This window comes from Lissotriton helveticus, chromosome 1_2 (genome assembly GCF_964261635.1).
Source record: "Lissotriton helveticus chromosome 1_2, aLisHel1.1, whole genome shotgun sequence".
Classification (NCBI taxonomy): domain Eukaryota; kingdom Metazoa; phylum Chordata; class Amphibia; order Caudata; family Salamandridae; genus Lissotriton; species Lissotriton helveticus.
The window spans coordinates 363,888,617-363,914,912 of NC_136058.1; positions in this window are offsets into that span (position 1 = coordinate 363,888,617).

Sequence of the window (26,296 nt, forward strand, 5' to 3'; positions counted from 1 at the left end):
CTTACTGTGTATTTAGCAAACAGTCATGGTCCTGGAGGCCAAGATGCCTATCTTCAATTTCTGCATGGGCAGCTTTTCAGTGTTCATGAGCCCCACGGCTTGTTTCTGCCAATGCCCCATCAGGCACTCACTCAGAATGGTACCCAGGTGTTCCACAGGACTCCTCGAGGTGCCGCTGAATCTATTGCTCCTTGTGTCTGTCTTATGTCACTTGCAGTCAGGTTTCCTCTGTCGCCAGAGTTGGTTGCATGCCCCTGATGTTTTAGCAGGCCTCCAATCCTCTATTCAGTCCCATGCCTCCTCAGGGGACCCAAAGTGCCAATTCTTTCCTTCCAACCCCACTCTCAATTTAGCCAGAAACAAATTGGAATACTTTAGGTCATGTTGGCTCAGTGTCCTCCTCATCTTGGCAAAGTCACATCTGAGTTTTCGGACTCGGCGAGTGAAACTCGGAAAGAAAATGATGGTTGCTCCTTCGTACTTCAGTAGTGGGCTAGTACGGGTGCCTTGAAGAATTGCATCATGTTCCGTTTAGTTGAAAATGCTGGCAAAGATGGTTTGAGTCGCTGCACCTGACTTTAGTGGGATCCCCACCACTCTGTGTGCTCACTCAACTGAGAAAAAGTTGTACAGTCCTCGCAGCTTCAGGACTTTTGTAATCAGATCTTCAATGAAGAGGACTGCACTGGGGCCCCCTGTTGGCTCCAGAACTCCAACCTCTCTTATATTATTTCAGCTTGCACGTCCCTCATAATCTTACAGTCATATCTTGGTTGGCTCTCAACATTTCAACCTGACTTTTTAGTCTTAGCTTCACCCTGCAGAGTCACAATTGCATCATCTACTTCCTTCACTTTATCTCATATGTTGCACAGGTCAGTTTGATCAATGTCATTTCAGTGTTGACTGAGTCGATTTTTGGTTCCAGGGAAACACGGACTCCCTGAATGGCCGCCATTACATCCGTCAGTGTTCGGGACTACCCTTCTTGCTGAAATTCCAAGGCCTCCTTTTAGGTTAGTCCGGGTAGAGGTCCCTCTGGAGGGAATATTTAGGGAGTTTTGTCTGTTCAGTAGGCAGAGACCCTCTTCCTCCCATGATTGTGAACTGTGTTTGAGGGTTAAAGTCCGTGGCAATGGTGGGGTAGTCACCGCCGCCTGACCAGGTCGCCCTAGGAACTTGAGAACAACCCTCAGCCTCTTGGCTTGCCCCACTAACACCACCAATTGTCTTTCAGGAGACAAACCAGTGCTTCCACAAAGGTGATTACATGTATTCAGCACCTGCCAATTTTGCAAAGTCGCTGCACACACAGCAGAGGCAGCTGTTGGACCGTCTCTCTCACTGGCCTAGTGGTGCACGGTATCAGTCTCCTGAGGTACTGGTCTCACCTCTGCATGCCCCAGCTCTACACTATTTGATGTCACCCTTGGTATGGGTTCTGTCCCTCAATGGCCACCACAATCCCCAACAAGGAACTCTTCAATAACTGCACCCAGTCTGCCGCCCCTTGTTCTGAGCCACCTTATCTGTAAAGCCCTAGTGCCTAAACCACCAATGGCCTGTGAGTCTACAGTCTCAGCCAATAGGTGCAGGAAACAGAAGGTAAGACCCAGGGCATTGCCGATTAGTTGCCTCCAGTCTGTGTCTTGTTTTCGTCTGTCAAATGCCTTCTGACAGTGGTGAATTTTTGGATACCGAGCCGGTAGCCTCATTACTCATTATTAATTTTTAGTTTTTTAGTCGCTGTTTAGGTTGTCTTATTGATGTGTGACGCTTCCTTTGTCACAGTTGAGGTTGGATCACAAGGTCAGCGCAGCAAATTTCAGTCTTTTATACCCCTCGGTGGGGATGTCTGGGGGACCCAACAGACCTAGCGCTCTCCTTCTTGACTCCCAGGCGATCACTGCTCGTGTCCCCACCACGGATGTATGACGTTACAACGCATACTTTTACAACGCCTACCTTTACATCGCAAGTTTTACAACGCATACCATTACAACGCATAATGCTGTTGGGCGCTGGATAGTAAATAGTTTAATTTACTATTCCAACTCCAGTCCCCGTGGATAATAGGGAAGGTGTTGGATAGTACATTAAACCTATTCCCTATCCTGGAGCGCCCCCCAGCGCTATGCGTTGTAATGGTTTGCATTGTAAAAGTTGCGTTGTAATGGTAGTTCGTTGTAAAAGTTTTGTTGTAAAGGCTGTATACCCCCCCACCACTAATCTCTTACCTGCAATTTACACACCTGGTCGCCCGCTTCAGCGTCTAATCCCGTGTTGTGTTCTTTGGTGCCTCGTATTTAAATACAAAGCGAATAATGTCAGATTTAAGTTTCCACACTTCCACTAACTTCAGCAGATCAATCTGAAACCTGACAGACTACACAAAATATGTCATACTAGGCTGTCAATATGTCTAAAATGTAAAGAACACAGAACCACATTTCTGCATATGACATAGGTATGCAGAGCATTAACCGTTACTGGTAAGGAGACTTGTAAGAGTGACAGGGGTGTGCATCCAACAGTTTGTGCGACACTTTGCACAATAACAAACGGGGAAATGTTCACTATAGATTTGCAAAAATGGGTCTCCTACTTGCAAAATGCCCCATAGCGATACAATGGGTATCCAATAATGGGGCACAACCTGCAAATGGCTTAGGGGCATGCTGGAATGGGCTCCAGTTGAAGAACTGGGCATTAACTGCTACAAACTGATGAGAAGGTCAAGGAGGACCACATAGACTGGGCAAACTTGAGGATCCAAATAGTAGATGATATGGAAATGTCAGAGGGTGGCAGGGACCTGGGGCAGCAGGGGAAGTGAAAGTGGTAGTGCAAGAAGAATGCTAGAATGCTTAATGAGATACATGCAATCTCAGAGGCGGTACTGCCTGTGGGGGTGGGGAGGAGTAACGCTTTTTGTATCGTCTTTGTCTCTCTCAATATCCCTGCTGGGGGTGGCTGCCCCTAACCCTAACGGGGAAATGGGCACTATAGATTTGCAACACTGGGTCTCCTACTTGCAAAATGCCACATAGCGATACAATGGGTATCCAATAATGGGACACAACCTGCAAATGGCTTACGGACACACTGGAATGGGCTCCAGTTGAAGAACTGGGGCTTAACAACTACAAACTGAGGAGAAGGTCGAGGAGGACCACAGAGACTGGGCAAACTTGATGATCCAAATAGTAGATGATATGGAAATGTCAGAGGATGGCAGGGATCTAGGGCAGCAGGGGAAGTGAAAGTGGGAGTGCAAGAAGAATGCTAGAATGCTTAATGAGATACATGCACTCTCAGAGGCGGTGCTGCCTGTGGGGGTGGGGAGGAGTATTGCCTTTTGTATCATCTTTGTCTCTCTCAATATCCCTGCTGGGTGTGGCTGCCCCTAACTCATGGATGGGTAAATTGGTTTATATCTGGACTGTATGTTTCTTAAAAAAGTTAAAAAATTAATATTTTAAAAAAGTGGTTCTGCCCAATAATGATGTTTTGTATATCCCGTATCAGGCCATGATCCTGTACGCCTGGAAGATTTCCAAATATTTAGGATTATGGCGTAACCCCAAGAACCTAAGCCCATTCAAGGCTTCCAGCATCTGTGTGACGTCATGAACAATACTTTCAGTCTAATTAATGTTGAGGATGAAGAGGGCAGATCAAGTATGTCTGATCTGGTGGTAATTGGTTCTTTTACTGTTAGCATAGAGAAGCAGTTTCAATTCCAGAATGTCCCCTGCTGAAAAAATATTCTTCACATGTTTTGATTAGCTGGTGGTGATCAGCATTGCTTCCAGTGCCAGCAGGGGCCTTGGTGGCATCTCCCTGCCTCCCGGCAGGTCGCTTCACGAACCGCACAGCTCCACCTGTTCGGCGCCAGTGCTCCCAGCCAGCTCCTGCCAGGGTTTGAAGCCCGCTTAGGCTCTGCCCGTCGTTGGTTCTTTTCGTGATTGTTACTGTATTGCTCTGTACAATTGTGCTACTTTATAACTGTACTGACGTTGTGCCCCCCACTGTCCCCCTGATCTCTACTCTCCCTCGCCACCCCCTCCCATCCCCGGTTCCCGCCGCTGCATCCCGCCCGCCCCCTAATCCCCCATTGGCCACCCCGCTCCCGCCTCCCAGTTGCACCTCTCTCCCACCTCTCCATTTATGGCGGCCACGCTGCGGCAGTGAGTGCGACCATCTCCCTGCCTTCTGGCATGTCGCTCCACGCACCACACAGATCCACCTATTCAGCGCCAGTGCTCCCAGCCAGCTCTTGTCAGGGTTCGAAGCCCGCTTAGGCTCTGCTCATCGCTGGTTCTTTTCGTGATTTTTACTGTATTGCTCTGTATAATTGTGCTACTTTATAACTGTACTAATGTTGTGCCCCCCACTGTCTCCCTGACCTCTGCTCTCCCTCGCCATCCTCCCCCCATCGCCGGTTCCCGCTGCTGCGTCCCCTGCGGCCCCGCCCTCTCATCCCCCATTGGCCACACCAATCCCGCCTCCCAGCTGCACCTCCCTCCCACCTCTCCATTTATGGCGGCCGCGCACTGCGGGCGTGTCGCTGGCGTGCCGATGGCGCTCCTAAGGCAAGCCCGTCTGCGCCCGTCCGTGCTTGGACTGCGCCCAGCACCAGAACCCTTGGACCCTGCGAACGCCATGACGACTGACTCCACTACAATGCCAACACCCTCCACGCACTCAACCCCAGACGAAAACAGACCTGCTTCCGGGCCTCCCCGAAGTGCACCCACGGACTCTTCTCCTGCGGAACTGCAGCTTCACCAGCATCCGGCCCAACAAAAGAACGCAACTAGCTCAGATGCATCCTCCTCAACACCCGCTTCACCCGCAAACACGCCATCGGACTCTGGGACCTTCTCGACTCTACCTCCCCAGACGTCGCCTTCCTAACGGAGACCTGGCTGAATCCCACCTCAGCCCCCGACATCGCCAAAGCCATCTCGGAAGTCTACAAGATCACCCGCAGGGACTGTACCAACGGCATAGGAGGAGGAATTGCCATAGTCCACAGAAACACCCTCAGACTCTCGACCAACACCGACGACACCCTCAGCACCGCCGAACACATGCACTTCCAGATCCACACCGACCCCAACACCGCCCTCAGAGGAACCCTTGTCTACAGACCCCGACCACAGATCAGCAACTAAATAGCCGACTTCATCAGCATACACGCCCTCGCCTCCACAAACTACATCCACCTAGAGAACAACAACGACATCAACTCCACCACCCTGATCAACAACCTCGCCAACCTCGGACTTAGACAGCTCGTGACAACACCAACCCACGCCGCCGGCCACACGTTGGACCCCATCTTCACTGCAAGCCCCCACGTCTCCTTCAACCACACCACCGAACCCCACTGGACTGACCACCATTGCATCCACTGCACCTTCAGGAAGTCCACCACGCACCACCGCACCCAACAAATGCCCCAACGCTGCTGGAGCAAGGTCACAGAAGACCAGCTAACCAACCACCCTTGCCCAGAACCCACCTGCTGACTCTGCCGACCCCAACACCGCCGCCCGCAACCTTAGACAGTGGATCGACGACTGCGCCAACACCCTCGCCCCGCTCAAGACACCCTCCAACAACCACACCAGCAAGAAAGCCGCCTGGTTCACCGAAGACCTCCAGGCCTCCAAACGTACCTGCCGAAAATTGGAGAAGAACTGGCTCCACGAACGAACACTGGACAGCTACGTAGCCCACAAGGACGCCACCCACAGACACCATCAACTCATCAGAACCGCCAAAAACCGCCTGGATAACAACGCACACAACAGCAAAGAGCTCTTAAACATCGTGAAGGAACGGTCCAACCCCAGCTCCAACACCAACGATATCCTGCCTTCGCAAGACCTGTGCGATTCACTGGCCACCTTCTTCCACCGCAAGATCGCCGACATCCACGACAGCTTCAATGCCACGATCGCCCTGACAACCACCCCCCCCCACGACGACCACCACCAACCACCTGCTCTCCTGGACCAGCGTCAATGACGAGGAAACCAGCGAGACCATGAACACCATCCACTCAGGATCACCACTGGACCCATGCCCCCACCACATCTTCAACAAAGCCAGCACAGCCATCACACCCCATCTTCGGAAGGTAATCAACACCTCTTTCGAGACAACAACCTTCCCTGAAAGCTGGAAGCATGCCGAGATTAAGGCCTTACTCAAGAAACCCAAGGCGGACCCCAAGGACCTCAAGAACCTCCGACCCATCTCCCTGCTCCCATTCCCGGCGAAGGTCACAGAGAAAATCATCAACAAACAACTGACCCGCTTCCTCGAGGAGAACTACATCCTGGACCCGTCCCATTCTGGGTTCCGCAGCAACCACAGCACCAAGACCGCCCTCATCGCCACCACGGATGACATCAGGACCCTGCTTGACAACGGAGAAACAGCAGCCCAAATCCTCCTAGACCTGTCAGCCGCCTTCGACATGGTCTGCCACCACACACTACGCACATGCCTACACGATGCCAGGATCCAAGAGAAGGCCCTGGACTGGACAACAGCCTTCCTCTCTGGCAGAACTCAGAGCGTTCGCCTCCCCCTTCCACTCCATGGCCACTGAAATCATCTGCGGCATATCCCAGGGCTCTTCCCTCAGCCCGACACTGTTCATCATCTACATGGCCCGACAGCACAACCTCAACATCATCTCCTACGCCGACGACACCCAGCTGATCATATCCCTCACCAAAGACCCTCACACTGCCAAGACCAACCTCCACGAAGGAATGAAGGCCGTCGCCGAATGGATGAGGAACAGCAGACTGAAGCTGAACTCGGACAAGACGGAGGTCTTCATCAATGGCTCCACTACCTCAGCCTGGGATGACTCCTGGTGGCCTGCAACCCTAGGAACAGCCCCGACACACACCGACCACGCACACAACCTAGGGGTCATCCTCACCTCCACCCTCTCCATGACCAAGCAGGTCAACGCCATCTCCTCATCCTGCTTCAACACCCTCCGAATGCTCCACAGAATCTTCAAGTGGATGCCCACCGAGACAAGAAGAACAGTCACCCAGGCCCTCGTCACCAGCAGGCTGGACTACGGAAATGCCCTCTACGCATCTCTAACATCTGCCAAGCTCCTGAGGTGATTGCAACACATCCAGAACACGTCATCACGTCTGATCCTCGACATCTCCCGCCGCAGCCACATCACACCCCACCTGAGAGTCCTGACCTGGCTCCCCGTCAACAAGAGGATAACCTTCAAGCACCTCATCCACGCACACAAAGCTCTCTACAAGACCGGCCCAACATACCTCAAAACTCGACTCAACTTCTACAGCCCCACCCGCCAGCTCCGCTCCGCCAGCCTCGCCCTCGCCACAGTCCCCCGCATCCGAGGAGCGACCACCGGCGGCAGATCCTTCTCCCACCTTACCGCCAAGACCTGGAACACCCTTCCCACCAACCTACGTCAGACCCAGGACCTACTGGCCTTCAGGAGACTCCTCAAGACCTGGCTCTTCGATCACTAGCAGGACCCCCCCACACACACCCTCAGCACCTTAAGACCCTCACGGGTGTTAAGTGCGCTTTACAAGTGTTATGATTGATGGTGGGAAAAGAAGCAGCCTGAAAATGTGTAAATGTAAATTTGGTGAGATTTGAATCCCTTACTCACCGCCAATGCCAAAGGGACTTGATGCAGCCATTTCACTTTTTGTATGAAGTTAAGACCTATACCTGATCTCTTTAGTGTGTGAAAGTGGTATCCCCATGGACACGATCAAAGGCCTTCTCGGCATCAAGGGAGAGGTCTACCTTTTCATCCAGATCTTTCCTCATCTCACATTGGAAGGGAAGCTCAAACGGTGCATGGACCACCCCATGGAACAAAGCCCACTTAAATGTTATGCACAAATAACAAGATCTCATTTCTGCCAGGATTTTAACATCTGAGTTTATCAGAGAAATTGACCTGTAGCTGGTATGTAGAAGAGGACTCTTCCCTGGTTTGGAGATCAAAGTTGCAGGGGCTCTATTAAATTTGGGCCTTCACTTTTAGTTGCATCTTGGTTAACTTTGTGGGTTAGTGGGTGATAACCGTCAGGCTGATCATCTAAAACTCCCATACAAAGCCATCTTCACAGGCAGCCAATCCAGTATTCATAGATTTAACGCCATCAGGATACTCCATTTCCAAAAGGTCTCCTTCAAGAAGAGATTCTGTTCCTAATTAAGGTTAGGCAAAGGTAAGTCCAACTGTGATTACTGCATAATGGTTTCCACGAGTAGAGTACAAAGAAGAGAAGATGGCGGCCACCCGCGTAGCTAGGGGGGGTGAGGGGGGCGGACCGCCCCAGGCGGCACTGTTTTGGGGGTGGCAACAGCGCGACACTGGTGTGCCCCGTTGCGGTGGCCTTTTTATTGTACAGTGCTCTGACACCTTCGGGTAAAGTCTGCGCTTTAATGCATTAAATAAAATCCTGACATTAAGGCAGTGCAATGACGCATCCATTAGTCTGGCACGGTGGGCGGACGTCACGTCACGTCACGTCCTGCTTCCAAAGGCGGGGAAGTTGGTTTTTGGAGCAGGAAGCGGCTCGGCCTGGCTCTGCGGGCGCCACCTCTATTATGGAGCTTGAAGCACCTGCCTCTTGCTCACAGCTGCAAGGCCGCCGTCGTGTGCTGTCTCATTACCGAGGCGAGCTGAGCTCACATCATGGAGTCGGTGACCGGCGGTTCCAGCAGCGGACACCAGGACAGTCGAGACTCTGAGCACAGACAGCCCTGGACCAAGAAAGCGGGTGGCAAACTGACTTGAAGTAAGTTCCAGCCACCCGACTTTCTATTAACACCATGCTGCTGCAGAAATACACGATTTTTAAAACGGTGCCGTCTGCAGAGGCACACGCTCTTTGGGGGATAAAATAATGAATACTACCTTTACTACCTCATGTATTTCACAGTTTTTACTACCTCATGTATTTTGTTTGCTCACAATTGTCACTATTACCTTGTGTAAGTAACGCATGTTTTTGCAATCTGTTCTTTTATAATGTTTCTCATTATGTTTCATCTCTGTTCCTAATGTGAAGCGCTCTGACGCCTTCGGGTAAAGTCCGCGCTATATAAAAATGCATAAACAAATAAATAAATAAAAAAGAACAGAAGACTGGTGACTGGCAAGATGGGATGTACCAAAGAGGGCTCTAAATAGAAAAAGAAAGTAAAGAAATAGGCGGCCTTCAGGGAGAGGCTGCTGCGAGCAGAAGGAAGAGAGGGGGCACAAGAGATGATAAGTCATGGAAGAGGGAAAGAAAGCACCAGCAGCAACAAGGAAGATGATGGGGGAGTGAGATAATTGAAAAGGGTGAAACATAATGGCATGGAGAGCGTGAAATGGAGATCGGAATAAGACACAGGTTTGGGACAGTGGTGAGTGGAAGGTTGGTGATGTAAGAAGTTGGGAAATGAAGGGTAGGGGAGAAAATGAAAAGTAAAGCAGGAGGGGCTGATTGGGGTAAAAGAAAATGACGAAAAGAATGTAAGGGGAGAGCAATGGAATGAAGAGGGAAGGAAAGGAGAGTGTAAAGGAGACAAGGGGAGTCTTCCTGGTCCGGGGGACATGATGACTGCAGACAGAAGTGTGAGAAAACGAGAGTAAGAAAGAGAGAAGGAGGCGAGAAGGGAAGGACTGAGGACGTGAGAGAGGGAAGGGTAGGGTGGAGATACAGGGAAAGAATTAGGAAAGAAGTGAGAAAAGAATGACCGTGTGAGTGGGAGGGAAACAGAAGAGGAGGCAAGAGGGGGAAGATTTGGTGAGAAATAAGCAAGGAACTGGAAAATAGAAGGAGAGAGGGGAGGAAGGGTTAGAGAAAAGGGATAGGGGCCGAGAGGGGCGGAGGCTGTCCTATCATGGAGAGGGGGTCTGTGTAAATAAGGGAACCAGGCAAGAGGAATAGGGGAGGGGTAAGGGTCGAAGAGGGAAAGAAGGGGTGTAAATAAAAGTACGAAGCAAATGTAGGAATCCAGGAGGGACAGAAGGAGAAAAGATTGTGAGAGACCCGGTCCACTTAAAGCCCTGCCTGAGGCTTTCATGCACCCCCATACTCTATTGTGTCTCAGTGTTAAATGCTTAGACTAGCAATACAAGTTCAGCCTCAGGTTGTGAATAAATAACGGTCGGCACCGCACACCTTGCTGTTATCTGCTAATTCATTTTTATCAAATTTCTCAGTGTGTCTTTTTGAGATAAATTACAGTCTGCAGAGGGGTTGTGACCTCTAAGGTACGCGTGTACCCTTCCATTTCCAGTGCTTTGCAGTCGTTTAACAATCTTCTTACAGTTTCTCGTTGCTCAAATGGGTGTAATTTCAGATATTTATGTTTCCGTTGTTTTTATTGCTTGATTTTAGTTGCGAAAAAAGTGTCACTCATAGTTGTTGAAATGTCACTCATAGTTACGCTGACATTATCAAAATGTCACACTTAGCAATCTGAAACCTTGGCAGCTATGCTTCCTTTATGTCCGGCCTGCTGCTGTTAGCTGTACTTCCAGTGCCAGCTGCGCCCCTCCATGTGCACAAACCATGAGCTGAACATTGCAGGCATTGCCCTGCAACTGCAGAAATGTAGACATTGCCGTCTGTTGTATAGTGGGGTGTCGGAGAACATTCCATAAAGTATAGAACCCAGTGAATGCTGGTAATTTCTAACTTGCACAGACATACATTTTTACAGATAAAACTAATATAGCGCACAAACGATGTGTGGAAATCAGGTGTCAATTCATCAAACAAAAAGGATTTGCATAGCGCTACATATCACCTGTGAGGTTATCTAGGCACTGTGGGGTGGGGGCAATGCTTCTGCTGAGGGACGTTAATCGAATAACCATGTTTTTAGGCCCTTCCTGAAATCCTGCAGGGTGGCAGTCTGTGTGCTCTCCTTTGTACTGCCGGTCACCGGTGTATTTAACTGTGTAGCCTTGGACCGTGTCATGTATGTGCATGTAACTCGCATGATCGAGGTAACTATTAGCAGCAATACTACGTGTCTCTCTGACATCTTTCAAAAGTGCTCACCGTCCTTTTTCCCAAGCACCCCCTATCCTCCCCCCCCGTTCCCCCTCCCCCCTAAGGGGCGGCAATCTGAGGGATAGCCCCGGGCGCCACAAGCTCTAGCTACGCCCCTGATGGCGGCAAATCTCTTGGAGGTTTTAACGTGGTAAGAAATCACGTTGCTGCCATCTGTCCCAAGCAACAGATCAGCTGGCAAAGAATAATTCTGATGGAATTGCCTTTTTAGTAGCCTTCCTGCTCTTTCTCTTTGTTCATACTTTTTTATATTGACCTGCCAGGTTCATATTCAGCTTTTAAGGCAATTAAAATAAATCTGGCTCAGTAACAGGTTATTTAAACCAATTTTTTTAATAAACAAGTAAATAAAATGCAGCAGTAATTAATATGTAAAAGAATGAGTACTGGTGCCCAAAACTCTGCATAGAAGTTTGTGGTTGGTGCTATCAAAGGCCGGCATGCCGAATACATAGCCTTGTATCAACACACTTGCCACTTCAACCCATGACCAGAACACTGGGCCACTTTACCTCATTCTTGTAGGTTTCTGCTTTCCCCCCTTTGTGCAGATCTTTCTGTCTGTTGCTCCCTCCTTCTTTCCCTCGTGGTTGTTTTTACACTCTCTGGCTCTCGGTCAAAGTCTGATCAGAACAAACATTAGCAAATGTTATTGCTGTTGTCAATGTGTTTTTTAGACATGTAGCACAGCAGTGGTTTAAAGCAGGTGCCCAATGCCCATAGGGCTAAAAGGGCTTTAGCCCCCCCACACACTGGTGTGTCTTAGGCCATGCTGCTGCAAATGTCCTGCACATCTAACCTGGGCTTCTATTGGAATTCTATAACGCATATTAGCAAGCCCATTATCGCCGTTATAGCGGCAGGACACTGCCGTTAAAGCTGCGATAATTTTAACGAGGTTCTTGCTAATATGCCCCACAGTTCTTGAACTGCTGTGGGCTTGGCGGGGTAGTGTCTGTCATATTATCTCAGTCACCCTGGGTTTTTCACAGGTGTTTGAAAGACCATTTGCATGTCTTTGTGAACTGTTTAACGAGGTTCTGTTTACGTTCTTTCACTGGTTTCAGGACCCCCTTGGTCCCCACTATTCCTTACATTTGTACTTTACTTTTATTGCCGCAGTGGGAGTATGCAGTTCATGAAAAGGCTTATCACAAGTATGGTTGGACCATTCCAAGAACAAAACACAGCCGGTTTGTTATTTAAAGAGTCTGCATAGTCCTGGTCGTGATTCTAAACAGGGCTATAAACAAAATGGTATGTATTCATTTGTAACATGACTCTTCTGTCTTTGTTTCCTTTAATTATAAGTCATGAATCATTAATGGAGATCTAGAACACATTTAAAAGTGCTTTCCATTTATATTTGCTGTTTGATGTATGCACAGATAAGGCCTAAAAATACAGATGTATGAACTAACGATACCAGTGGTGCTGGTAGAAATCCGGTCAGCAGGCAACCCTAATCACAACACTGAAGGTTTGTCGCAGGATCAGCAAATTATTTATTCGCTCCGCCCTCCATCCCTGATTGATGCCATAATAGCAACAGCTTAGGTTATATCTAAAACCCTACTCGCCAACCATCAATAACAGTTACTCCAAGTGTCTGGGAATACATCCTGCATTCGGACAACTCACTTCTCATTCTCATCACTCACTCTTCACTGTCACACTCACAGTGATCACACTGCACTCGCACTGCATTTCATGCGCTCTCGCTGTTACCCTGCACTCACAAACTTCATCCTCCCCTTACCCTGCATTCACACGAACACACCGCTCACCCTGCACTCACAGCGATCACACTGCACTCACAATGAGCTCCATGCACTCACGCCATTGACCTTTCTCCTACCCTGTACTCACACGAGCACACTGCTCACACTGCACTCACATGGCACTCCTCTCACTTGTCACTTTCATTGCTCACTCTACACTCACAGCAGTTACACTGTGCTCATGTGTTACCCTGCACTTACAACGTTCATCGTCCTTTTACCCTGCGCTCATATTAGCACACTGCTCACCCTGCACTCACAGTGACCACACTGCACTCATTCTCCTTGCCATGAACAAATGCAGTTTTCCCTCCACTTACCCATTGGTCGCATGAGCACACTGCTCACCCTGCACTCACAGTGATCACACTGCACTCAGACAACACAAAATGCACTCATGCTGTACACGCTGCACTCACCCTGCAGTCACATGAGCACCCGGCACTCATGTGACACTTCCATCTACCGTCAATTTCACTGTTCACACTGCAATCTAACTCAAGCAAACACATCCCTCACCATGCATTCATTGCTCCCATGTTTCACTTTCACCCACACCCATACTAATATGGTCACACCACTCACCCTTCACGCACTTCTCTCACCCCGCACTTCCACTGGCACCTCCCAGCCTGCACTCAACCAGCCACTCTATCACTCTGCCTACCAACAGGCACAATTGTCTGCCAGAACTCATAGGGACACACCACTCATCATGCACTAACTCCTCTCCCCATGCACTCACCCGTCACTCTCACAGATCACCGATCAAACATTTGTAAAGCACGCTACACCTGTGAGGGTCTCAAGGCGCTGAGGGGGGGAGCACTTACTGATCAAACAGCCAGGTCTTGAGGAGTCTCCTGAAGGTCAGCAGGTCCTGGGTCATAGGTGAATGTGAGGTGTTCCATGTCTTGGCGGCGAGGTGGGAGAAGGATCTGCCGCCGGTGGTTGTTCGGTGGATACGCGGGACGGTGGCGAGGGCCAGGTCGAGGTCAGCAGAGCGGAGCTGGCAGTTGGGGGTGTAGAGGGTGAGTCGCTTGTTGATGTATGCTGGTCCAGCATCGTGGAGTGCTTTGTGAGCATGGGTGAGGAGCTGGAGTCTCTTCTGGAGTTTGGCTGTGGTTCCCACGTAAAGGGCATTGCCGTAGTCCAGCCTGCTGGTCACAAGTGACTGGGTGACCGTTCTTCTGGTTCCAGTGGGGATCCATCTGTAGATCTTGTGAAGCATAAGGAGGGTGTTAAAGCAGGAGGAAGAGACCGCATTGACTTGATGGGTCATTGACAGAAGAGTCCAGGGTGAACCCCAGGTTGCATGCGTGGTCGGTGGGTTTCTGCACAGTTCCCAGTGAGGCCGGCTACCAGGAGTCGTCCCAGGCGTAAGGGGTGGAGCCGAGGATGAGGACCTCCGTCTTTTCCGAAGTTCAGTTTCAGGCGACTGCTCTTCATGCATTCGGTGACGGCATTCATACCCTCATGGAAGTTGGTTTTGGCGGTGGCAGGGTCTTTGGTGAGGGAGAGGATCAGCTGGGTGTCGTCAGCGTATGAGACTATGTTGAGGGTGTGCGATAGGACAATATTGGCGAGCAGTGTCATGTAGCCTGCACTAACACCCAGATACACCACTCACCCAGAATATACACGGCTCACACCACCCTGCATTCACTCCTCTCACTCTGCACGCACTCCTCTTACCCAACACTCACATGGGCCCTCCTCACACATTGGGCCCGATTCACAGAATTAACTTAAGACAAAAACCTAAACTTACTACTTTTGGTATTCACAGAATGCACTTACTACTTTTGGTATTCACAGAATGGATTTACGACTACTAACTTTACGTCTGCACTCGAGCCTGAGATTCTGGCCCGGAGGCGGAGCTTCCAGCAGAGAGGTGGAACTTCCACCAAGAGGCGGAGCTACCGGCCCGGAGGCGGACCTTCCGGCCTGGAGGTGGGGATTCTGGCCGGTGGTGGAGATTTAGCCATGGCCGAAATCTCAACCTCTGGGCCGAAAGTCCCACCTCTGCGCTGGAAGCTCCGCCTCTGGGTCGGAAGCTCCGCCTCTCCACCAGAAGCCCCGCCTCTTGGCCAGAAGCTCTTCCTCTCGGCGAGAAGCTCCACCTCCAGACCAGAAGCTCCGCCTCCAGGCCGGAAGGTCCGGACCGACTGCGGAGGTAAAGTTAGTAATCGTAAATCCATTCTGTGAATACCAAAAGTAGTAAGTGCATTCTGTGAATACCAAAAGTAGTAAGTACAAACATTGAATACCAAAAGTAGTAGGTTTAGGATTTTGTCTTAAGTTAGTTCTGTGAATCGGGTCCCTCGCATTTATGTAGCTCACCCAACAAAGACATCGGCACATGTTTCACCCTATACTTGCACTACTCACTCTGCACCCACTCACACTATTCACCATCACCCAGCACTTACATGAGCACACCTCTTATGCTGTGCATATAAAAGTTACACAGCTCATGACTATACACGTATTTCTTCAAAGGCACACACAGAATACCTACTATTTCCATAGTTCTAGATGCTTGCTTAATTCCATCTCTAACAACGGGGCTGGTGCAAGTTGGGAGAGCGGACTGAGGATGTAGGATGGCATGAGGAGGGAGCCTAGAGCTGTGGCTTTAGGGTGCGGTGTTGGATTGAGGATCATGTGATACCTTCAACCATTCCTGACTTTCCATTCACCACAGTGCTTCATTCCGGGATATGTAAGCTTTATTTCTATGTTGTAAATTGGGTCTGAAAATCACAAAATGCAAAGTGTTACCGGATAAAAATCCATGCTTGTCAAGAAAGTAAAGTATTTCAAAAGATCTGTTGGATGATGGAATATTACATGTTAGAAAGTGGATTAGTTCATTTCCCATACTAACTATTCGATCTACAAGTGAAACCAGCTATTTTAAGGAAGTGCATACTTGTAAAAAAACATTGACAAGGCAATATATTATTATTTTTTAATTAAACTTCACTAAAAGGCAAGGCAAGTATAGCATAAGCAGCAGGGCAAGCTTTTCTAACTCTGTTAAAAAAAGCAGATTGACTAATGTGAGTGCGGCAGAGTAAAAATTTACAAAACAGTGAAAAGATACAGTGAGAATGAGTGTGTAAGAGAATGTGTGTGTGTGTGTGTGATTATGTTTTTGTGTCGTATGTGTGTTATGCTTGCAGGTATGCTGCTGGTCTAGTATACTGAAGGTTATTCTTGTTTTGTGAACAAGGGCAATAATAACATATAGATAGGTGTTACCTATGGCAAAGTGCAGGCCCTGACATCATTGGCTGTGGGGATTTAAACTGTCTAAATGAGAAACCAGCAAGCCATGCCATATCCGGCAGCAAGGACAAAGAACACACACCAGAGGTCAGAGGCCATGCCCCCTTTTTACACCACTCTGCAAACGCACCTCTTGGCGCACTGCTGCTCGGTAGATGAAGTCCACTTGTGTTCTCAGGTCCTCAGGACACAAAAGGACCTCATCACCTCATCACCCCACCAGCAGTGCGCCAAGAGGCGCATTTGCAGAGTGGTGTGAAAAGGGGCATGGCCTCAGACCACCTCTCTGCAATCCATCTGTGTGGCACTTACTGGAGGTACCTGGTGGGCTAGTTGGCTCCCAGGGACCCTCAGTATTCAAGTGGACTTAATTCCCCAACTTAGAATGTGCCAGGAGGGCGTTTGAAGAGTCATGCAGGGAGGGGGCAGGGCCTCCCGCGAGTTGCAGTTTCTTTTTCTAAAATGTGTTTTCTTATGGGAGGGGAGGCCGCGTGGCCCCCCCTTCCCTGGGCCACTGGGCCATCCCCTGGAGCCTGGCAGCCTTTTTGTTTTTATTTTTTTATTTTTGGGGAGGCAGTCCGCGTGGCCGCCCTCCAGTGGACCACATCCCCCGGGCCGGCCTTTCCGCCCTGTCATAGCAAACAGCAATGTCCCGGGGGTGGGCACTCGGGACATTGCAGGAGCTGGCCCTAAGAGGTGGTGGTCCCCAGGGCCATGAAGGGCTCCTGGAGGGGGGCCTTGCGGCCCCCCTCCCATCAATCGTAAAGCCCCGGGGAGGTGGTGGACCCTAGGGCTGGGGGTCCATAACAGACCCCCAAATTTGAATATTTAGTGCCCCTGGGAGGTGGTGGCCCCCAGGGCAGTGTGGGGGGGCTTGTGCCCCCTCAAACTAATATTATTTATAACCCCGGGGAGGTGGCAGTCTCCGGGATTGGGGGTCTACCAAAGGTGGTGGTCCCCGGGTCTTGGGGGGCCACGAGGCCCGCCCTTATTTGATTAAAGCCCCAGGGAGGTGGAGGTCCCACGGGGCTGTGGGGGCCGTGTGGAAAAGTAAATTTTGCCATGTTCTGTGTCCCTACGCCTCATCCATCATATGTTATGTGTGCATGATTAAATATGCATATGTACTCCCCATGTCCGATTAATGACGCAATTACAGTTGTGTCCACCTCTGGTATGCCAGTTTCCAGTCTTCGTGAATACTACGAATATTAGGCCTATGTAAAGCTACGTTGCCACGTTTCTCAGTGTGCACGTTATTCTATTATAAAGTCCCCGTTTCTAGGCCTCAAAAGGGCCCGGACACCAGATTCAGCTCCTGTCTCCTGAAGCCTCGCTGAGGAGGGATACAGCCCCCACCTGTATCCTCGACCCTTCACTTACTCCCTGCCTCGCAGTGCCCGGTGCAGCCTGGCTCAGTCTCTGAGTCTGCCAAGAATATGTTATGAGTCCAGTTATCAGTTCAGTTCTCCTTCTCTGCATTCCTAAGCTACTGAACTGCATCAATAGTTTCCGTCATTGTCTAGCCTTCACGTCTCCACGTTAGAGAAATACTGTATTAATGGTCATTTAATATTCTTCATCACGCACTACATGTAGAATAATGCATGGTCCAGTCTCAGAATCAAGTTAGCCTTTCCCCTCCTGACTTCTAGTTCCTATCAACATGTTCTCTAAACATCAGATACTAGATACTGTTTAGGTACATGTCGCCCTGACTCTCCAGACTTCAGTCTCTGCTCCTAGCACAGAGTTCATAGCCCCCAGCTTCTCCTAGTAATACGTCATTGCCAGTTTGCGCGCACCACTAGGTTAGAGGTCCCGGCTCCTTAGGTAGCCCCCTCCATGGTTTCCGCCCCATTCATGACATATTCTGTTACGTTTGCATCACATGTCTATGTATACTCCCAGTTACACCTACTTTTGCCCTTATCTTTCGCGACTGCTACGCGTCACGCCTTCTGCTCCACCCACTGTTACGCCTATTGCAATGTAATGCTATGTGTTTGCGTTATGTATATATGCTCATGTATTGTTATTAAAAGTCAGCGCGCTCATCCCAGGTCGAGCCCCAGCAGCTGCTGGGCCCTGTCATCCTATTCCTATGCAGGTTGTCCTGTTCCTGTCCTTATGCTGTAATAAACCTGCAGAACTCCTACTACCTCGAATCTTGACTCTTATTTATTGAGCTATCTGTTATGATATATATGTCTAGTCAAAAATAGGGTATTATTTATTTATTTACCACATAATGGTGCCCGAATAGGGACTTGCCCTTTCCCCACGCGTCGGTGAAGCCACGCCGACCCCCTGACCCTCTGCAGTCGTGACGGAACTCTTCTGCGCAGTGGCAGATATTTCTGCTCAAGTATCCCTCAGGCCCACGGAGGAGACGGAGGAGGCGGTCCAGCATCCAGACGAGACGGTGGAGGAACGCGGCGAGTCCCGACCAGAGCCCAAGCCAAGAGTCCAAGGTCCGAGGTATCCGGAGGTCCACCCGTAACTGAAGTCCGAAGTCCGAAGTTCGTCGTCCGTCGTCGTAGCAGTCCAGTCCAGTCTGAGGCCTTCCATTCTTGCTGCCCGGTGAGTACCGTTACTGGGGTGGTATCTAGACAGGGTCAATTTAATTGACTCTGGTCTGTGGGTTGGTGGTACACAGTCCCACAAACGAAGCATCCACTTCGGTGGATGTGGGTCCTGACGTGTCTCTTTACGAGACCGGTAAGTTTCGTACTGTTTCAGCAGTGCATCTAGTTTCTGTTCTAGTCAGTTTCTGTTCTCGAGAAAATTTATGTGTTCTGTTCTCAGTATTTCCAGGTAGTATTCTGTTCGAACTGATTATTTTAAATGTTTTTCATGTATTTTAATGTCGTGGTATGAATGGGGAATAAGTATCGTGTTCATTGTGTATTGTATTGTGTCTAGATTACAGTTCAGTCATGCCCATATTTTCCAAGTTACGTCAGTTAAAAACTAGAAAGGGTCTGCTGGAAGCAGCAGTTCCCGTCCCGCCCAGGGACAGTCCAGGTCACTTTATGTATCAGAAACATGGCATAAGCGCCATATTGTATCTAGATTTATGGGTAGAGTATACCAAACAGTTAGAAGAAAAGTATAGATGGCCCGTATCGGGTACATGGGATGCTGAATGCATCATGCGAGTAGAAGAAGCATTATGGAAAAAGAAAGCCAGACAGTCACAGAAAGATGCCATTGAGTTATGGCGCAAAGAAGCTCATAAAAGAACTGAAAAGGAAATCAGAAAGTCAGAATTAAGTAGAGAATCCTTAGAGCGAGCCCAAGAAAAAGAATTAATCGAGATAGGTGAACAAGTCAAAACTGAACAGAGAGACAGACAGAGGAATGCCCTTATTAAGGGTATGTATCCTCTTCTTGCCGAGGGCTTGCCAAAAGCGACCCCAGAGGCATCCAGTAATTTCCCGCCACCATTAGTTCCGACCAAGCTACGTCACAAACAGACTGCAGCTGATATTTTTATTTCGTCCTATCTGGACGACACAGTCCCTGAATATGCAGATCCTGTTCGCGCTCCGCCAGTCCCTGTAAATCAGGCACATCCTGCTCCTCCAGACACCGGGGCACCCCATGCAGTACCTGCTACGGTACCCCCGGTCCAGCCAGCATTTCAATTTCCCGCTCCGCCACGAAGAATATCAGTCGACGATTCTAGTCTAGGGGCCGCAAGAGGAGGTCCTCCTCAAACCCCGCCGCCACGCAAGCGTTTATCAGCACTTGAATTACATGCTCAAGCATCACAGCGTACTCCCAAGAGTAATAAGTCTGTTGCAGAAATCAGGCAAGCCCTTGGCGAATGTGCCTATGACCCAGTCCCAGGCGAGAATAATATGGTTTTATATTCAGTACGCGTAAGGAGGGTGACCGAGTATCTAGTCACCCTACCCAATATGAAAGAAGATCTAGACAGAATATATCGTTTCATCCGTACAGGGGATGATCCAGAAAGTATTAGTGATGCCATGTCTCAAAGGAAAGCTGAGATCCAGCGTATGATATTAAAGTTTTTAATTAACTGTCTAATAAGAGAACAAGATTACCCGTCTAAAGATCAGGCCGAAATGAAAACCCTGACAAAGTGGAGTGATAATATAGCCGAGGGTAAGCACAATACCATTAGTGCCATGGAGAGTATGTACAAGAAAATCCGTAGAGAAATAATAAAGATACACGAACAACGTAAAGCAGCACAAGTAAGCGAGAAAGAAAGTAACTCTGATACTGAAGAGGTAGAGGACGAGAATCCCGCCAGAATAGCGTATGTAGGAAAATCTAGATTTCCAGATCGCCATTTACGCCTAGAACACAAGTCAATTTTCCATCATTCAGCACCAGAACAAGGTTCCCTAGAACAAGTGTTCCAAGCTACCGATCACATTCTGAAATCACGAATCGGTTACAGTGAGTTAAGTACCATGCATGAACAGGAAATAGCCCGATCAGCAGTCCGATGGATTACTGATTCTACCACTTTTCCAGACGAAATAGTGGCACAAATGTTTCTGAAATTGCCCCCAGCCGAGCAGCGACTGGCGGGTATGTATATGATCCAGCACCTCCTTACTTTGTATGAGGGTCAGCACTCTGATCCAGGTCCGTTACATGATGTCCTGAACGAGTTACTCCAGTATAGATGGAGAGGTCTAGGTACCGATTTAATTAGTGTCATTCTAGAACAGCGTCACAAATATAGAACGTTTCTGAACCCGCATTTTGTTCATGTCTCACCCCCAGAAAGTAAACCATTTTACATGGAAAGACAGAACCCGTTACGAGAAGTGCATCCAGTTAAGACAGAGGACGGTGAAATGCAACGAGTGTTTGTTTACACTCCAATAACAAAGATGGAACTCCTCGAGATGAAGAAATTAATTCCCTGTCATGACAAAGATCCAGCAGGGTTCCATAGAGAATTAAAAGACATGCTCCGTATGGGAGAATACACTTACCCAGATATCATTAAAATGTTAAAGGTCCTGTTGCCCGCAGGGGTGTATGAAAAGCTAAAGGAAAAAGAATGGGAGGTGGGAGAGAAAAAGATCGATTGGGCAGTTCTAGAAGCTGAAGACAAGGCACGAGTACCAGGTACTGGTCTAGGAGAGAAATGTAAAGAATTACCAGAATTATTGATTCAAGTTCTACCCAGATTATTAACAACTAGAAAAGAAGACTGGGATGCAATCTCAGCCTGTAAACAGAAACAAGATGAAGATATTAGTGATTTTTATTCCAGGTTTGAAAAATGTTTCAGTATCAACAGTGGCCTCAAGACAAGTAGTGAGTCATACCCTCATCTTTTTGTTACTAAATTAGTCGAGAATTCAAGCCCACAAATTAAAAATCGAGTTTTGAAAGTCGAAAGTACCTGGCAAGCTAATACCCCGTCCCAAATGCTCCAGATGCTTCAGTACCACCAGAATAGAATCAGGGAAGAGCAAGAACACGAGAGAAAACGTATGAAAGACACAAAAATGAAAGTACTAGTTGCACAATCCGTTCCTCAAGACAGTCAGAAGAGGGGTCCGAATCAAGCCAGTCATCCTGCAGCTCCCGTTAAAGGGAATTGCAATTATTGTAAACAGCCAGGTCATTTTATAAATGAGTGTGCAGTTCTGAAACACAACATAGCTACTGGTAAGACTAAAGAAAGACCACGTCCGCCTAGACAAGAACAAGTTTCACAGACTCCTCAGCCACAGAATACACAACAGACAGTTACAGCACCGCAGCCTATTGCTGCAACACAGCACGTTACATCGCAGATGTACCAGTATGCACAGTCTGAGTATCCAGAGTACCAGCAGTATTCATGAAACAGCCTAGAGAGGGAGGTAGGCTTGCCTCTCATCGAGATACCTGTAGATCAAGAAGGTCCCTACGTTCACAGTCAAGTATTAGGGAAAGACAGAAAGTTTTTGATTGATACAGGGCAAGTAGGACCACAATTAGTCACGCCGAAGTTCCAGGGGCTCCGCTCTCAGGCTCAAGAAATGTTTCCCTTGGATTTTCAGGAAAACCTATCGTAAATGAGATTTCAAAGCCAGTTACTCTAGAAGTAGGTCCATTGTCCCGTACTACTGATCTGTTACTTACTAAGTCATGTCCAGAAAACCTATTAGGCATTAAGACACTGAAAGAGTTGGGTGCAGTTATATGCTGTTCCCCAGAGGGAATACGATTGTTCCTACGTGACTTTAAGGGTCACTATGTATTACGAGATTTTGATTCAAGACTGTCTAATGTTCCGCAGCATTTATGGGCGCAAGGTCCAACTGATGTAGGGTACATGCAAATCACACCCCATCGTGTGACTCTTAAACCAGGTGTAGTGTTACCACGAATCAGACAGTACAGATTGCCACCTGAGGCTGTAGCAGCCTTATCCAAAATTATTGACGAGCTCATGGCTCAAGGAGTGGTTGTAGAAACTGACTCCAACGTATGTAATTCTCCGATCATTCCAGTTATGAAACGTACTGATCCTAATGCACCCCCAGTATATCGATTAGTGATCGACCTACGAGAACTTAATAAATGTATTATTCCTCAGTACCCAGTTGTTCCAGATATCTCTTCCCTATTGACAGCCATTGATTCCGAAGCCATGTTCTTTACAGTAATCGACCTCAAGAATGCATTTTTTAGCGTTCCAATTCATCCAGACAGCCAGTTTCTTTTCGGATTCTGTTTAAATGGAAGGAGCTATATGTTCACACGCGCTCCTCAAGGTTTCACAGAAAGTCCTAGTATTTACAGTCAAGCACTCAAGAGACAACTAGACAACATTCACATGCCAACTGACACTGCCCTGCTCCAGTATGTCGATGATCTACTGATCACAGCCCGTTCTGAACGTGATTGCGAGCGAGCGTCACTAACGGTTCTGTATTTCCTGGCCGAGATGGGGCACAAGGTGTCCCCTTCGAAGCTTCAATTCTGTGTCCAGCAAGTGGTATACTTAGGACACTTGCTGTCCAAGAGGGGTAGGCAGTTGACACCAGACCGTATCCAGTTAATAGCGAGTCTTCCTCAGCCCAAGACCCAGAAGGAGGTACGTGCCTTTATCGGCCTTACTTCTTACTGCAGACAATGGATTCCTCAGTATGCATTTCTAGCCAAGCCACTGATACAGTTAACGACACAGGAGGCAGCCGCATCGACTGTTCTCCCTTGGACATCTGAACATACACTTAGTTTCAACGAGTTAAAGAAAGCCCTATGCCAAGCTCCAGTTCTAGCGACACCGAACTACAGTAAGCCTTTTACACTTTTCGTTACTGAACGTGAAGGTACAGCATTATCTGTTCTCACACAAGATCAAGCAGGACAATACAAGCCCTGTGCTTATTTTTCGAGCACATTAGATCCTGTAGCCCAGGCGTTGCCTGCGTGCCTCAAGTCAGTTGCAGCCACAGCACTAGCTATTAGGCAAAGTGATTCCATAGTCTTAGGACATTCCCTGACAGTACAAGTCCCACACTCCGTAGAAGTTCTTCTAAACCGAACACAGACTCAGCACTTGACAATTGCACGTTTAACAGGTTATGAATTGACACTGTTCCAGCCACACATAGAAATCAGACGCTGCAACATTTTAAATCCTGCTACACTGTTACCATCAGTTAATTCAAATCCTGCCACACACGACTGTGTGGAAGTAGTTAACATTACGACAAAGCCAAGACAAGATCTGACAGATACTCCATTACCAGACCCTGACCTGACACTTTATGTGGATGGTTCATGTATGAGAACTAGTACAGGAGAACTAGTCGCCGCGTATGCAGTGACTACTGACACTGAAGTTATTGAGACCCACCGCATTGATACCCTGTCCGCTCAAGCAGCAGAGCTAGTTGCTCTGACACAAGCCTGCATACACGCCAGGAACTTGAAAGTTAATGTTTATACAGACTCACGTTATGCATTTGGAGTTGTACACGACTTCGGAGTGCTCTGGCAGGAGAGAGGTTTCATGACTTCTCATGGAACCAAGATTCAGCATGGTCTCCTTATTCAAGCTCTGTTAGATGCCATACATTTACCGACATCTATTGCTATCATGAAGTGCAAAGCACATACGAAAGTTACTGACATTATTTCCCAAGGTAATGATCTAGCAGACCGCACAGCCAAGCTTACAGCACAGACTCCAGACATTCAAGTTAATCCGACACAGACACACACTCCAGATCCGACTACATGTATGACAGTTAAGGACCCTACACAAGATGTCATAGATATCCAGTTACATGCTACTCCCGATGAAATCAAGAAATGGTCCGAACAAGGAGGGGTCCAGACAGATCAGGGATGGGTAACGAAGGGTAAAGCCACATGGTTTCTCCCCGACTCTATGGTTCAAGTCATTATTAATACCGCACATAGTCCAGCACATTTAGGAGAAAAAGCTATGTTAGACAGTATCCAGAATATTTGGTTCAACAAGCATTTACGAGCTGCAGCTAAGCAGAAAGTCCGTACCTGTATGATATGTTGTCAGTTCAATCCAGGTAAAAGTGTCCCGGTGGAACAAGGTGGTTTCCAACCCCCTGACCACCCTTTTGAAGTCCTCCAGATGGATTATATTCAGATGGAGCGATGTCGAGGTTTCAAGTATGTCCTTGTAGTTGTATGCGCTTTGTCCAGGTGGACAGAAGCATATCCAGTCCCAGATTACACAGCCGCGACCACTGCCAAGCAGTTGGTTCGTGAGTTCTTCCCCCGTTATGGACTCCCTAGAGTCGTATATTCTGATAACGGCCAGCCATTCTCCTCAGAGTTAATGAAGCACGTTTCCCTTTTGTTAGGGTACCTGTGGAAGTTCCATTGTGTACGCCATCCTGAAGCAGCCGGTCTCGTTGAGAGACATAATCAAACCCTGAAAATCCGCATCGCCAAAGTCTGTCAAGAAAAAGGTGTGGACTGGCTAGTAGCTCTGCCAGTCGCTTTATTTTATATGCGCATGGTCGCACATTCCAGATCAGGCCTGTCCCCGTACGAGGTCGTATTCGGCCGCCCCCCAAATATGTGGGGTACTCCTAGACCCCGAAGTATTACCGATGTTTCAAGTAATATGCTGACAGATTACCTAGCTTCCTTGATGTCTGCCCTCAACTCATGTCGTTCACAGGTTGCCGCTGCATTTCCAGACAATACCGAGGTGGCACCGCATGAAATCGTCCCAGGATCCATGGTGATGGTCCGCAACTTTGACAGATCAAGTCCGCTGGAGCCTCGATGGAAAGAGCCCCGACAGGTCCTCCTCACCACCCGTACAGCCGTGAAGTTGGAAGGACGCAAGGGCTGGGTGCACCTTTCTCATGTTAAACTTTTTAAAGGACTGAAACCCGTCTTTAAGAACATTTCCCAGGATTCAAAGGATTGCCAGAATATTGTTCTCAAGGACTGTCCCGCAAAAGACATTGCTACAACCCCTCCCCTGTTAGAGAAAACTCCGCAGCAGGAGTATAAACAGAAACTACGGTCTAGTAAATTAAGTCAGCCAGTTTGATTGTCTAAGTCCTCCCCTAGGTGAAACGGTTAGACTGTTTCTGACATGTATAAAATAGACCCCCATAGCGAGAGAGTTAGTCAAAACTCAATCCGATGTATCGTTTTTCTATGTTTCATATTGTTTTCCAGCCTTATGATTTCCTGCACCAGTTATGCATTTTACCTATGTTTCCCAGTTCTTCATGTAAATAAGTCTGCTAATGCTACAGTAGAGCACACGTTTAGTGATCTGCCCCCTCACGAGCTGTCCTACCGCCTCGCTATGCGTAATAACTCCTTTATCCGCATGTTACATTACTCACACCAGACCAGCAATGCCACTAATTGTTGGGTATGTGGTCGACTCCCCCCTTTCCAGACACCGAAGGGAGTTCTGCCACTCTTTCCTTATCCATTTTCACATAATGGTTCGTGTGGAGCATGGTCCACGTTAACGTCATCCTCAACAGATATGTCTTTTCTTAACAGTACATGTTTCCCAGACAAGCAAGGTCTCCCTCACAGAACCGGGTTAGATCTAGAAAATGAAGTGTATAATTTAGGTAATTA